We start from the raw sequence: 16,387 nt of genomic DNA, 5'->3' as shown, positions 1-16,387 counted from the left end.
GCAGTGGCTTTTCCACGTCCAAGGACCCCCTTCCAGCCAATGTCATCAGCCAGTTCTCATGAACCTGCTAGAGTGACAGTAAAGGGAGCGGCGTCACTGTGGAGAGAGTGGTCTCTCCCTGGCCATAGAGGAAAGGGATTGTCCCCTTTCATCTATCACTCCCTGCTTTGTCACACTAGCAGGGTCATGAGGGTCGGCTGACGCCGTTGGCTGGAAGGGGGTCTCTTGATGGGGAAAAGCCACTGCGTTCTTGAGTTGTATCCGACTATAGCTAAGCACTGTTTGTTCACTATCATGCCCTGCTTAGAGCAGTTAGCTGGTTAAGTAGGTTAATCAGCTGCATGTATAGGACACTAACACGAAACCGTGCATGGTCCATGAAAAGTGCCATGTTTAGGCTACCGCGACGATTGAGCCACAGTTCCATAGCTTCCATCAAAACGCAGACCACGTGATGCCCTGTCCTCTCGCTCAACCAAGGGTGACAACCCAGAGTAATCTTGTCAACCTAGTTCTTAGAAGTAAATTCCACTTCTGTTCTTAACTGCCGGCTGTCTCGTTAAAGTTGTGTTTATTTTTTAATGACGAAAGCAGATCCTTCTACAAGCACACCTTCAAGTGCAAAATTACTGGTCAGCCAACCCTCATGACCCTGCTAGTGTGACAAAGCAGGGAGTTTTAGATAATCACTGAAAAAGTCAGTAATTCATTCATCGAAAAAAATATTTGTTGGAAAAAATGGAACCTTGCATTCTGAAATAAACATTGAAGAAAGTTAGCCCAGTTTTTGAAAAATAAAACACAAAAAGTCCAACCCTTAGATGTAACTATGGCCGTTATAAGAGGGCTTGACTTTATACCTGGGACAGCTGAAAGTAACGGTTTGATGAGAAAAATAAAAACATGCAGTTGGGAAATGAGATGGCAAGTGGCCTCATTTCTGCTTTTCCTGCTCTGTGACCCTCATTCTCTTTTCGTAAAATTTCATGCAGGGACGAGGACAGCTAGCATCTCTTCTCTCTCATCATCTGAGATTTCCTGAGGGGCGTGGCTCGCATTTCAGGTATGGTGTAGATGTTTTTAGTTCTTAACTAATTTTCAGTGCTTGCGTTTCTGGTGCTTTTAGCCACATTGCTGTTTTAGCAGCACACTGTCTACACCTTTGAAGAGAGTGAGGTGCAAACATGTTTTTTTCGTGAGTTGTGGTATGTGCTTTTCACTCTGTTTTGCTGATCTGTGAGTTGCACTTCTCTGTGTCTTGGGCAGTAATGCAGTGAATGTGGATGTTTTTGCGTGTAGTGGCAACGATTCCATATGGAAATTCTCAAGTGATGGGTAAAGGTTTAACAGTTGGGGAAAGGTGGGAATTGGCAGAAATAATGAAAATTCCTCCATTTTAAATGCCACCTATTTGCGTGACACCAGCACCAAGGTAATTTTCAACAGTAATGCTGGGTGGTGGCCTTTGGTATCTAGACCTTCACATGTGGCTGGGGCAGCGGTCCAGTGAAGGCAGCTTCAAGCGGTTCCTTAGGCAAGCTTTGTTTTTTTGTCTGAGGGCATTAGAAAGTTGTTTTGTCCGTTGCATGTTTTGGAAGGCTAGCTGTTTATGTTGCAAGGGGACACAACTTCTCTGTATGTGTTTCCATGCGTGAGAAAAACTTCCAGACATGTTCGCTCTGAAACATAAAATTTGCAAAGCCTAAGCCTACACGGTGTCTGAGCTTGTTGCCATTGTGTAACTTATTCTAGAGGCGTTAAAAAAAATGCCATGCTAGCATATGATTTAAACTAACATTCAAGTCCAGGTGGCAAGTTTGGCACATTGGCTCTCCGTGCTCTGCCTTGATTTTGTAAATATGTTTCAGTCCATCCCTGTGGCATCGAAGTACCTTAGTTACCTGAATCTAATGCAGCGTCGATTTTAATGCGCACCAGGTTTTCATATTTCAGTAAAGAAAGGAATGTTTCTCTTGGAACAACCAACTTTTATTGCAGCTGCTCTGTCACGATGAAGCAAACCGTGCCACCTGCTTGTCATCTTTCTAGCAGCTGCCTGTTCACTTTCGTGCCATAAATCTATCCTTTTCAGAAAATTTGTAATCAAGAATCTACTGGCTTTAAACTCCATCCGCATTAGGCCTTTCTGCCTCAACAGCTGCATCCGCATCATGCACATAAGTTTCAGAGGCACCAAACGCATATAGGGCCACCCAATTGCCACTTGCCTTCATGCACAAGATTAGCTTATTCTGAAGCGTTCGCTTTTCTTAGCTCGGTTCTTTGCGCCCTTGCCGGTGTCTGCAGTGCAGACCTTGGCAGTGCTCCAAGATGCTGCGCATTGATAACATCATGGCTTGCTTGTCTTCTGATGCGAGTTCCGGCAACGCTGGCAAGCTCGGTAAGCTTGGCAGAGCACGAAGATGCTGTGCGCCTGGACGGGAGCGTTGGCAGTGGTTGGGCACTTGGTACGGGGCTGCCCGGCTACGCCAGTATGTGCTTAGAAAGCGTCCGCACACAGCGTTACCTTTTTTTTTTTCAACCTGATGTCATTGTGAACTTCGACCGTCTTCACATGAACAGTTCCATGTTGGCTCTCGTCCAGGTTGGTGTCTTGCTGAAGGGACACTTCAGATGCTCGTGAGGCCTATCGGTATCCATGACTGTGATAGGCTATACTCCACCTCACAAGTCGTTTGCAGTGCTATGAAGGTTGCGGCTTTCTGAGCCTATCTGAATGGCATGCTTTGCAAAGCGTATTCCTCTGTGCCCCTCACCCCGCGACTGGTGGCTCCATCACTGGGAAGGAAAGAGCACCGATGTCCAGCTGCTGTGGACAGGAGACTCCTTTGACTCGGTAGATGCCATGTTTATGATTGGCGGCACACAGCTTCACATCCGGCCTCTGCAATGCTGTGTTCATGTGGGCAATCTTTGCTAATTTAATCTGTGAATGAAATGCTCATTGTACAGTTAAAACTCGATTTAACGAAGTTGAGGGGAGCCGTGAATTATTTCGTTAAATTGAATGAGGCATTTCTTGGGCACATAATTCGGTACATTCGATTACAGTAAAACCTCGTTAAAACGTACCCGCTTAAACAGTACTTTCGTTTTTAAAGTAGTAAAGTCAAGTCCCCGACTGAGCACCCATTGAACATAATGCATTTTGCATCCGCATAAACCGTACCAGCTTATCGCGGTCGTATTGGTTAGCACGTACCATTTTCACTTTTCGTCGCACTCGCGCGTGACGAATTCACGCCGGTAGCACCGACCCAAAGGACGGTTCGGCTAGCGGCGCAACAATCTTCCCTAAATACCGCCGACGGGACGGCAAGCCACACAGCTAATGACAAATTGGCGCCAAAGTTGGTAATCACACAACTAGTGCAATCTTTGGGGGTCCGTATGGTCATCGTCATGACCCCCCGCGCTACTTTCGAGTGGGTAGCGCCAACACCACGACCGGCGCCGCTAGCGCGTATGAAAAGAAACAACAAAAATTCTTACTCGACAAGAAAGGCCCGAGGGGACTACAAATTTATTTTCCGCCAAAGAAGTCGGTGATCTTTGCCTGCGTGCGCTTTGTGAGCAACGGCCGCACCGATTTCTCGTAGGTCTGAAGTGCGTCCAGCGCGTCTTCCGTCCCCTCGTGTGCGCCGGAAAAATGTCGCAGCAGATCGAGAGCAACCATCACCTGACCTGGTGTCGGCACGGGAGCTTCGGCAGCGTCTTCAGCCGTCACTCCCTCCACGCTTCCTACAAGCCGCAACATATCGGCATCAGTCAAAACTTCCGTTGTGACTGCGTTTGCGTCGGCGTTCACGTAGTCTGAGAAACTTCATCCACTGAGCGAAGGTGTTCCCAGGCATCTTCATCCTCGTGCACGGCGCTCGCGCAGTCCGGACCAGCTTCGGCAGTTTCAGGGCCTAGTGTACCAAAACCGGCAGTCCTGAAGCAGTTGACAATTATCGACGGCCTCAATGCTCTCCAAGCCGCCGCCACCATCTCAACCACCATAAAAATATCTATTCTCGTCTCGCGCTTCAGCTCCAGGTTGAGGAGAACTCTGTCGACGACTCGACGCTTGTATGCGCACTTCACGCTATTAATTATCCCTTGATCCAAGGGCTGAACCACGGACGTTGCGTTTGGGGGGAAGTAGCGGAGCTCCACGCTGGTCAGCTCGACCTCTGCAACGTAGTGGGCCGTGCAGTTATCCAGCAACAGGCACACTTTCCTTTTCTGGCGACACATGTCGCTGTCAAATTCCTTCAGCCATGTAGCGAAAATGGCACGCGACATCCACGCCTTTGAATTGGCAACGTACTTCACAGGAAGCTTTTTGGTGCCTTTAAAACAGCGCGGCCTCGCACTCTTTCCGATGACAAGCGGGTCTCGTTTGTCGGTGCCGTCCATGTTGACGCACAGCAAAAGAGTCAGCCTTTGTTTGCTGTGTTTGCCGCCGTGGCACGCCTGCCCCTTCAGGGCAAGTGTTTTTTTAGGCAGCATTTGGTAGAATAGACCGCTCTCGTCGGCGTTGTAGACGTCGCTGGGGGCATATTTCCCCAGAATGTCGGGCACGTTTTCAGACTGCCAGTAGCCGACTACAGCCATGCTTACGCTGCTCGCTTCACCGCTAAGCACTTTCCCGACGATGCCGTGTCGTTCTTTGAAGCGCGACAGCCAGCCGGGACTTGCCTTGAACTCGTCGCCCAGCAAGCACGCGAAAGAGCGAGCTTTTTGTTGGAGCAGGTCTCCACTCACGGGAATACTATTCTTCGCTCGCAAATCCATAAACCAGGCGAAGAGGGCCTCTTCCATTTTGCTTTGAGGAGTGGTCTTCAGCGTTTTTTTGCGCGAGAGATTCCCCGACGAAGTGGCGCGGAGGATGTCATCTTTCCCTTTCAATATTGTGGAGAGAGTACTCGCTGGAATGCCATGTGATGCAGCCACGTCACATTTCTTCTGTCCACTTGTCACAGCACGAATTATGTCCGCTTTCTCGTCCAGGGTAAGCCTTTTTCGTTTCTTGCAGGGCTCCATCTGCTAGTCAGGAGGGCAAGCGCGCTCACACACACCACGTCCGCGTTCACGATAGCAAGGCTAGACTGATGGAGGCCTAACAAGCTGAGCTTGACAAAGACGTGCGTTCAAAGGCACGGGGAAATCCGCACAAGAGCGAACACAGAGCACAACACACAAACACACAAAAAAAAAACATGGATGGATGGATGGATGGATGGATGGATACGGCTGAACCCTTTACATCGGGCGGTGGCTCAAGCCACCTAGCCATGTCTTGTGAAATTTTACTCCTGTCTTGCTTTTAGCCACCAATCAGATAACCTTCGCTTGGTTACTTCTAACCTCTTAAAATCCACTTTCCCTTCACTATCCCTAAACCCCAATGCCTTGGGTAAGTCAGCCCCGCTGCCTTCCACTGTAGGGTGAAGCCCTTTACAGAAAAGTATCAAGTGTTCAGCCGTTTCCTCCTCCTCTCCGCACGCAATGCACAAAGTGTGTATCTCCTTGTACCTGACCCTATATGTCTTAGTCCGCAAAACTCCCATCCTGGCCTCAAACAACAAAGAACTTCCCCTACAATTATCATAGATATTTTCTTTGACAATTTCCTGTTTAAAGGTCCGGTATGTTTCCAGTGCCGATTTCGTCAGCATCCCTGTTTTCCACAAAGCTCTCTCTGTTCCTTTAACCTTTTTCTTAACCGATAATTGCTGATTTGCCCCCTTACTGCTGTCCAGATATTTGCTTGTCAATTTTCTAGTTCGCTTTCTCCATTTCGTGTCAACATTCTTTATATAAAGGGTATCTGAAAACTTTCCTAGCCCACCGCTTTTCCTCCATCCTTCTCAATCGTTCCTCAAATGCTATCTTACTGCTAGCCTCTCTGCTCTCGAAAGACGCCCATCCCATATCACCCTGTACCCCCTGATTTGGTGTATTGCCATGTGCTCCCAAAGCTAACCTCCCTACTCCCCGTTGCCTAATTTCCAGCCTTGCTTGAACATCTGGCCTCATACACAGGACCGCATTCCCGAAGGTCAGGCTAGGGACCATCACCCTTTTCCAGATCCCTCTTACCACCTCATACCTATTGTAATTCCACAGTGCCCTATTTTTCATGACAGCTGCATTCCTACTAGCTTTATTCATTACATATTTTGCATGCTCTGTCAGATACTCAACACTGTTATTTATCCACACCCCAAGATACTTGTACTCATTCACTACTTTTAGCACGAACTCCTGTATTCTATGCTCGCCGCCCTCTTCATTAAATGTCATGACTGCAGATTTTTCCTTACTATACTTGAAGCCTAATCTATCTCCCTCTGTACTGCATATGTCTAACAACTTCTGCAGGTCTTCCTTGTTGTCAGCCATTATCACTATATCGTCCGCATATATTAGTCCCGGTAATGTCTGTTTAATCATTTCCCCTTGCTTGAAAAAAGATAGGTTGAAACCTAGTCCGCTCCCCTCTAGCTTGGCCTCCAAACCTTGCAGGTACAACATGAACAACAAAGGGGACAGAGGACATCCTTGTCTAAGCCCCCGCTGTATCTCTACAGGCCCTGATACATTTTTTTCCCATTTTATGAGCACTCTGTTACCTATATATATATCTTTTAAAAGATTAATTACTCCATTTTCCACATCCAATGTGCCCAATATGTCCCACAAATGCTCCTGAGTAACGTTGTCATAGGCTCCCCTAATATCCAGAAATGCTAGCAATAAGGGCCTATGTTCCTTTTCCGCAATTTCTATACACTGTGTCAATGAAAATAGATTGTCCTCCAACCTCCTTTGTTTCCGGAACCCATTCTGTAGTTCCCCTAACACCCCCTCGTTCTCCACCCAAGCCTGCAGTCTATCCTTTATAATTTGCATCACCACCCTGTAAACCACAGATGTCACTGTTATGGGGCGATAGTTACTTACGTCTGCTTTGTCCCCATTTCCCTTATATATCATGTTCATTCTACTTAATCGCCATTCATCGGGAACTTTCTCATCCACTATCATTTTGTTCACTACCTGTATTAATGTTTGCTTGGATTTTGGTCCTAACTTCTTTATCAACATAATCGGGATACCATCTGGTCCTGTTGATGTGCCACTAGGAACCTTCTTCTCTGCCCTTTCCCACTCTCCTTGCTCAAGTGAAGCTATTGCTGTAACCGGTCTATCCTCCTTCGATAAATTATGTACCACGTGCTTTGCTGAAAATTTTTCCGTCATCCTTGTTCCTATGTGTTTTATTGCTTCATCCCCTTCTAGTCGAATACCCTCATCTGTAACAATAAACCTTTGTTCTAGCCTAGTTTTATTACTCATTGCATTTAGATGTTTCCAGAATTTTTGGGCTGCTTTTCTATCCTTTTTATTTACTTTTGACATCCATTGGGCACCCTTTCTTCTAATTTTCTCATTAATCAAATAGGATGCGTCCCTTCTACACTTTATGAAGGTATCCCATTTTCTGTCTACTTCAGGTTTTGGTTCCCCCCTCTTCTTGGAATATCTGTGTTCCCTGGATGCTTCCTTGCGCTTTTCTATTGCCCTCTTGACCTCCTCATCCCACCAACTCTTGGGTTTGCATCTTTTCCCTTTTAGCTTTACTCGCACCTTAGCTAGCTCTAGCTCCAGTAATCGAGTTAATTTGGTATAAGTCCATTCTGTTTCACTATCCTCAAAAATTACTTTCTCGATTTGTTTGGCTGCTACTTCCAATTGCTTTTCTGAGTAAAAATTTCCCCCTTATTGTTTATCTTGATTCAGTCCTACATTGCTTTTTCTTCTGAAGCTCATCTTGATACGCTTGTGGTCACTACCTAGACTTCTGGAACCATCTTCATCTATGCTCATTACCCCCAATCTGTTATACATCCTCTGTGACATTAGTGCATAATCTATCGTCGAGTGCAGACTCCCCGCCTCCCATGTTATGAGTCCTTCACACTTCTCGGTGCTGTTGCATACAACTAAATCATGCCTGTCACACATGTCCTGCAGCATGCTTCCTGTCGAATCCGTGTACCCATCCAGGTCTTCTATGTGTGCATTCATGTCGCCTAATATAATTATCTCGCCCTGTCCTCCTAGCTCATCAATGTCGCTTGCAATACATTCTAACATTTTCCTGTTTTCCTCTTTGGCATTAACCCCTGTCCACAGGTATACAAAGCCAAGGAGTGTTTGCTTGCCTGCCACTGTTCCTTTTAGCCATAAATGTTCCCTGCATCCCAGTCTAACCCTTTGAAAATTCATACTTTTATGAATGAATGCCCCAATTCCACCTCCCTTTCTGCTGCCCTCTGTTCTATTGCAATATTCCCATGCGTAGTCTGGGTTACAGGGTGGTTGCTCCATGTCTCTAAGATGTGTTTCCGCTAAACCATATACCATTAATTCCTCCTGTCTTAACTGTTCTTCTATTTCCTCCCATTTCAGTCTATTCCTGCCACCTTGCATGTTAATGAAACATATATCTGAATTAACTTGGCCCTGGCGCTTGCGTCTCTTTCTTCCCCTATGGTTCCATTGTCCGTTTGATCTTAATTCTTCCTTCTCTACACTGGTTCCTTCAGAGCTCTGGGTCCCCCCAAAAAAGCTGTTGCCTGGCGACCTATCCTACTACCCACCTTCTTGCCAGTGGCACCACCGTAGTGGATGCCATCCTGTGCAAAAGGGTGGGGCCTAACCTCGTACACTTCCCTGTTGACCTCCATCACCTCGTATCTTAGTCGTCGACTCAATAGCCTAATTACCCGATTAGTCTCCACGACCCTCCTTTCCGTTTCGCGAGCCTGCCTCTGGACCTCTGGGATTGTGCATATGGTCACATGCACACTCTCAGAGGCCTCTCTAAGCCTACGCATCCCCACCTCCAACTGCGTCTCAAGATTCTGGCTCCTCCCCTGCAGTACATCATTGAGACCAGCATGGATGACCACAAGGTGTTCGCCATCCATGCTGCCCACCACCACCTCCCGGGCTCTGGCCATTGCATCCACCATGCACTTTCCCGACTGAGCCTCCACCTGCACCTGCCTGTCTGCCTTCACTGCCGTCAGAACGCCTCCCTCAACCCTTGCTACATTCGAGTCCCCGACCACCAGAACTCTCCTGCGCCCCAAACGTTCGCTTCCTAATTCCATCTGTTGGCCTCCGGATCGCTCTAGCTGACTCTCCTGCCGCTGTACGCTATTGTCGCGAGTTTCCATGCCCGCTTTAACCTTTTTCATTTCGTTCTCATTTTTCTCACTCAATGCTCGCTGCACTACAGCACTGTACGATCGACGAGCCTCGTGCCCCACCTGACCCTTCTCTGAACTGGGGTGCCCAGCCGGCCGCGACCTGAGCGCTTCAACCTGTTTTTCTAGCTGGGTCCGCTTTTCCCGCTCTTCTTTAATCTCGCCCACCATTCGCTTCAACAGGGCGGCATTATTCTCCTCCTTTTTAATCAAATCGGCGACCTGAGCTTCCAGCTTAATCCGTGCCTCTCGTTCGACCTGCCGGTCCACATTAAGTGCATTAAACCCAGCTTCCCATTCCCCTTTTAACGCATGAACGGCGTCCCCAAACCGCTTGCACATCTTACACACGAAGCTAGCCTCATCCGCCTCGGCTAAGCTCCCGAACCCTGTCTCATCTAAGTAACACCAACGGTCGCACTCCTGGCACTGTACTAACTCCCCGTCCTTGTCCTCCTTAACTTTCCTAGCTTGCCGACCCATCGTCCGGCCGACTACGCCTTGTGAAAGCCCGCCAAAATTCCTATGCGTAAAAACCAGCCAAGAATATTACACAAAACTTCGGCACTACGCAACGTAAAAGCCCGCCAAAATTCCTAGAGAAGAAACCTTCGGCACTAGTCAACGTAAGAGCCCGCTAAAACTCCTGCACAAAAACCTTCGGCACTGCGCAACGTAAAAGCCCGCCAAAATTACTACACAAAAAACCTTCGGCACTACACAACGTAAAAGCCCACCAAAATTCCTACACAAAAACCTTCGGCACTACGCAACGTAAACGCCCGCCAAAAATCCTACACCAAAAGCTTTCAGCAATACGCAAGGTAAAAGCCTTCCAAAATTTCTACGCAAAAACCTTCGGTACACACACTTCCGCTAGCCTTTCTACCCTTAACTCCGTTTAAAACTACTGCCCGAAAGCATGTACAAGCGCAAACACCAAAAGGCACTTAGCTTCAGACGTAGTCGCTGGAGCTCCGAAAAAAAGCGTCCCTGCAACAGCGCCATCTATGAAATGTGGCACGAAACTTTTTTACTGCTGGCGCCATCTCGTGAGCTCGACTCAAAATTAAAACTCGTTTTGCGCCGCGCAGTTTGAAAAAAGCGACGGGATGAAGATGCTCCGCGCTGTTACCGCTGACTCGCAATCAATAAATTTTGGGGTGCTGTCTACAAAATAGACCAAAAATTAACACTTTTTCACCTTTATTTCTCGAAAAAAGGTTAGTTAAATCGGGACAGATCACGGAATCGGTTTCGTTATTTCGGGTTAGTCAAAGCATTGAACCCTATGGGCGTCTGAGGGGGAATTAGGATACATTTGTTAAATCGAGATTTTCGTTAAATCGGGTTTCGTTAAATCGAGTTTTGACTGTACTTTCAAAACACCATCCTGGACTATCATCTTAACACTGCAATAAAAGTTTAAAGATTGGTCTCTTCAAATATTTGAGGGACTATTTGTTGTCTTCCTTGCTCCTGATTGGACAATGGAGCTCCACCTTTCATAGTGCCGTAAATCACTTCAGCAATTACAAGTATAGGTAGGCACTATTGATAATGTCATTGTGTAAGAAGGTTCCAAGCTGCCATTTTGTGATACTGATGATGATAGAATGTTGCTGCCGTAGCTTTTTTTCGTACTTGATTTTGATGCGCATGTCGTTTTTAGGCAATTTTTTCCAGAAAAAAGGTGCATGCTAGAAATGAGTAAATATGGTATTGGTATGGAGCGAAGGAACGGGATGACACAACGAGACATGCTTTAATGGCCGGCGGGCCTAGCACGAGTGCTCTGCCCCACACTACTGCATGCTTCATTATCATCTTCATACACTACCTGGGGCCACCGAGTGATCATCCAGTTCGAAGACTTCATTTCCGAGGGATGAAATGACGGTGGGGATAGTAAGAGAAAGACAGAGGAGAATGGAATACTTGCCACCGCATTGAATGAGCGGATGTGATAAACACTTGCCCTGGAGATTCAGGTCCAACTTTCACCAATATCTGGAGGCCAAAGCCCATGGACCTACTGAATGGCTGGGATGAGGTCCATTGTGGTGCACTCATCTGGCCAGTAATTAGTCGTGAGGTCGATAGCATCGAGACAGACAGCGTCGTTTTCTGGTTGTCATGTCTTGTGGTTGGGGCTTGGGGTCTCCAGTTTAAGTTGATCCCTTTTCGTTGGCCTCCACGTTTCTGCCTCATAGGTGTGTACTGGTAAAATATAGCTTTTGTACACTTTTCTCTTGAGGGATATTGGTAAACTGCCATTCATGATCTTGAGAGAACCTGCCATGTGCGCTCCACCCCATTCTTATCCTTCTCGTTATTTCACTCTCCTGATCCGTATCTGCAGTCACTATCTCCACTAAGTACACATTTTCTCTTATCACTTCCAGCGCCTTGCTACCAAATGTAAACTGCCTTTCCCCTCCATATGTAAAACTCCAGGACACCTTCGCCTTCAATCTTCTGTCGTAATATGGTGCTTGCTTAAGTTCAATAAGCTCCATCTACGACGCGGACTCAAGATCGTTGACTCACACTGCGAAGGGTACAGAGAAAATTTTGAACTGTTTAGAGAGGCTGTGAATGTTTTGAAACCGAATGAAATGGGTTCGCAGGTTGTACTCCATCTGCATAGAGACAGCGTGATGGCAGATTAAGCACATTACCGTGACCTGTGGCTCAATGAAGATGTACGACTGTTCCCATCGAGGTTGAAAAAAATTGCTTTTTATCCATTCCAACACTGAACTTTCACTGCAAGAAACCTGTGTCCTTACTTCCACAAGGGCTGTAGAAAATATTGAAATAGAGGTAGCACAAGTGAAACACAAGTTAAAACATGCTATCACCGAGAGGGGTTCGATACAGTGATGTGCCTAGTATAGCTTCCCAAATACAGTAGCTGACGGGTAATTCGGACTTGTAGGATATTTCGAACCTCGATGAGGCACCGTCAGTCTCCCCATAGAACCGCATACATATTCACGATGGATATTTCGAACTTAAAAAGTCCGAAAGTTCGATTTTTTGAACTAATTTCAGCGCCAGTGGGCCAAAGTCTGCCATCTTATCGGATTTTCAGCAGCGCAAAAGGCGCCATTTTGGATTGAGGTGGATTTATGCTGCAGTTGGCTTGGCTTGACACACTTTCGGTACCTCATTGTTGCCAGTAGAGGTCCCTGCGATCTCTGTCACTTCGAGGTGGCAGCCGGATTGTCATCGCCGCCAACTTGCTTTTGTCGCCGACGTTGTAGCGGGCAGTTATCGCTAGTCCCATACATTGAAAATTGGTTGTTGGGAAGGAAATTGTGCAGGACTTATCTCACATCTCGGTAGTAAAGGATAAATGAAGGACTGAGAGAAGAAAGGAAAAAAAAAGAGGTGCCGTAATGGAGGGCTCCGGAATAATTTCGACCACCTGGGGATCTTTAACGGGCACTGACATCACACAGCACATGGGCGCGTTTGCGTTTCGCCTCCATCGAAACGCGCCCACCGCGGTCGGGTTCCAACCCGGGTACTCCGGATCAGTAGCCGAGCGCCCTAACCACTGAGCCACCGCGGCGGGTCTCATATGTTCGCCATTCGCCGTTTCGTCACTTGGGTTTCTCTGACCGCATTGACCGAGTGGCGATCAGTCTTCACGAAGTTGCATCTGTTCGCCGTTTTGTGATTGTGTCCGGCAGTTCCGCCGCTTTGAAAGAAAAGTGCCTTATCTTTGCCTGTGTTTAACGAGCGGTGTGATGCACACTCTGATTGTGGACAACATGGCCCCGCCGGGTCCGTCAAAGAAGCGTGGGAAGTATTCCAACTAAATGCGGTGACCTTGCTGTCTAGCGTGTACAGTGAAAGCACAACCTTGGCGCAAATACAGGCGCAAATCCTCGCCAGCAAGAGAAATTTTCCGCAAGGTAAAATCATTGACATTTTTAAGCCGATTTCATCTCAATAAAGTGATTTTTTTGTACTTTAAGAATTTTTCGGACTTTTCGATTATTTGGACCATTTTTCGGGTCCCTTCGAGTTCTCGGTCGGCGACTGTAATGTCACAAAGGGTGAGAAAAACACCAAAAACCCTACCCATAAAAATGGATGTAATATACTGTATGTGGATTTCAACATCCCCAAGCCGCAAGTGGGCTGTGAGGCATGTAGCAAATACTTCTGGCCAAGAGGGCCACTCCTCTAACTAAACTATGCCTTTGTAGGAACGCTTGTGTGGCATTGCGATAAATGGCACTAGCTGAATGCGTTTACGGAAACAAGAAAAGGTGGTGTCCAGCTTAATTTTATCGTCATTCTTATTTCCTTAACACTCCCCTGGAGTTCTTTAATCTGCAGTTAAAGTTTGTAGGTAATAATTTCCATTAGCTAAATGGCAGCCCTTCATGCCTGCAGCATTTTTCACACCTTGGTTGTCCTGCTATTTTGAGCTGCAATGGGGAAATGTACGTGAGGGTAAAAGTGAAGTTTCAGGAATGAGGGAGGACAAAAGTGGTTGATGGGCATCCTTTGTCTCCCTACCACTAAGTAGGTGAGAACTTGACTTGGGCTGCAGGCGCAACTCCTCTTTTCCAAAAAAAAAAAAAATGGAAGGAAACCATGCAGCTCTTCCAGCCCACTCACATAGGCATGCTTTGTGTACAATCCAAGGCGACCTCAGCGTTCTTGTCTTTTTTTTTTTTTTATTCTTTCTTTATTCTCAGAAACAGTACACAAACTGTTGGTTGGACCCATAGCCTTTACGGCTAGTGAGGGGTCCAAATACAACACAAGCACAATACTACCGCAGACCGTGTAAAATAAAAAACTTCAAGATTAACACACACAATTGATTCCTATATTTCCATGAAATTTAAATAGTGTTTTAAAGATGTTGAAAAGTTATTTTTTTCTTTAACTTCATTCGGGATTTCATTCCACACATGGGCTCCACTGTATTCTAGGAGTCTCCGGCCGTACATATTGTAACAAGGTGGTAAATTAAATAGATTGTTAGTTGCAGCTCTTGTTTGTTTCATTGGTAATCTAAATAAACTAAGGGGCAGGGGGTTGTTAGATTTTATTACATTGTTTACTATTTCAGCTATCTTCAGTTTATATGCCATTGATAGGGGTAAGATACGAAGCTGCTGAAAGAGTGGCCTGCTGGGGTGTGTATTATTTGAATAAGTTATCATACGAATAGCTCGTTTTTGAAGGCGAGAAACAGGATCTAGGTATGTTTTATATGTACCACCCCACGTTTCCAGGCAATAAGATAATTGACTGTGCACAAAGGCGAAATACAGAACGCGCAGAATTGGAAGATCAAAGCAGTCCCTGGCCTTTAGTAAAACATGACAACCATAGGCTAATTTGGAGCAAACATTATTAATTTGTTCTTTCCAGTGCATATCAGACGCGAACAGGACACCAAGATACTTGTATTGAGGCACCCTCAGCAGAGTCGTGTTGTCGATAGTTACAGATATACGTTCGTAAAAAGCAGTGCAGTGTCATCAGCATATATTACAGCTTTCGAATATTTCAGCGTTGATGGAAGGTCATTAATATACAGGGAAAAGAATAGCGGCCCAAGCACGGAGCCCTGAGGCACACCTAGATTAATGCTTTGCGGTAGTGAGGCTAAATTGTTCATGACAACATATTGTTTCCGTCCTGTAAAATAGCTTTTAATTAGATCACGAATTTTCCCTCTTAAACCGTAGGTTTCCAATTTCTGTTGTAGTATTGTGTGATCAACCGTATCGAAAGCTTTTGATATGTCTAAATATACTACTATGGCCAGCTTGTTATTATGCAGTGCAGAATTTATAAGTTGTGAAAGAACAAGAACTGCGGATGACGTTGACCTTTGGGGCCTGAATCCATGCTGATTATGACATATAATGTTATATTTATTTAGAAAATTTTGTATACGTTTGCAAAGAACCTTTTCAAAAACTGTATTAATTGCATTTAATACCGATATTGGTCTGTAGTTTCGCGGATCAGATCGCTCACCGCCTTTATAAATAGGTACAACCCTTGCAACCTTCAGCTCGTCAGGATATATGCCGTTTGCAAATGAATGGTTAAATATGTGTAGTAGATGGATCGCTAGTATATCAATGTTGTTTTTGATCAGTCTAACGGGTATTGCATCAGGTCCTGCCGCCTTGCCGGCTGAAAGGCTGCCGACTGCAGTGATTACTTCTTCTATGTCTATGTCAGGCAAAGCAAAACTGTTATTAACACGTTCCGGCATCTTCGCGGTAGGTGCGTCAGCATGAACTTGCGCGGCAACCGTAGGCCCAATAGAGGTAAAATAGGTATTGAATGATTCTACTGTGTCTTCGTCAACTGTCTCAGGGAGTTTTGCCGTACTGGATCGCAGGCCGATTGCGTTGTTCACTATATCCCAAATTTTTTTTGTATTTCCATGCGCCTGTTTCACCAGTGATGAATAATATTCTTTTTTTCTTTTTCTCATAAGAGATACAGACAAGTTCCTGCAGCGCTTATACTGAGTTAGGTAGTATTCGTTTGATCTCAACTGCTTCCATTTGCGATACCATTTGTCCTTATCTTTTAACACGGCTAATATTTCAGTATTCATCCAAGGACACGTTGGCTGGCTGTATTTATTAGTGTTCGGCAGAGAGCTCTGTTCAATGGCATTTTTAAGGATGTCTAAAAAGTTCTTACACTCAGTATTGACGTTTTCATCATATGCCGTAGTGAAGTCGGCTTGTTCTAATGTTTCACGCAGTGCTACATAGTTTATCTTACTACGAATTTTACACTGCGTCAACTGCGCTTGTAGAGGCAGGTCTTTTTCTATTACAAGAAAAATGGGTGAATGGTCGGCTACCACCTCAGCGCAGGTACCGGCAAGCACACCTGGGACAATATTACAGAGGGCGTGATCTATTAGAGTACTTGAAGTACTTGTTACGTGGGTAGGTTCTGTAATAAGGTTACGTAAGGCAAATGATTCGAGAAGGAAAGTGTAGCTGTTCTGTACTCCATGTGATAGATCTAAATTGAAATCGCCCATTATGACAATATTAGAGCGACGCCCATGAAAACAATTTGTTAGA

General features: G+C 45.9%; 1 protein-coding gene across 1 annotated transcript in view; it reads left to right on the top strand.

The window, feature by feature from the left end:
- LOC144096713 (uncharacterized) overlaps window positions 1-16,387 on the top strand; it is a 57,103-nt gene that overhangs the window by 19,275 nt on the left and 21,441 nt on the right. The window contains exon 3 of the mRNA XM_077629555.1: window positions 993-1,063. The gene's annotated coding sequence lies outside the window, so the exon portion shown is untranslated. The remainder of the gene's footprint in view (window positions 1-992; window positions 1,064-16,387) is intronic.

Source organism: Amblyomma americanum, chromosome 7, assembly GCF_052857255.1.
Source record: "Amblyomma americanum isolate KBUSLIRL-KWMA chromosome 7, ASM5285725v1, whole genome shotgun sequence".
NCBI lineage: Eukaryota > Metazoa > Arthropoda > Arachnida > Ixodida > Ixodidae > Amblyomma > Amblyomma americanum.
Note: the sequence above shows the minus strand (reverse complement) of the source record. Positions and strands in the feature narration are given on the sequence as shown.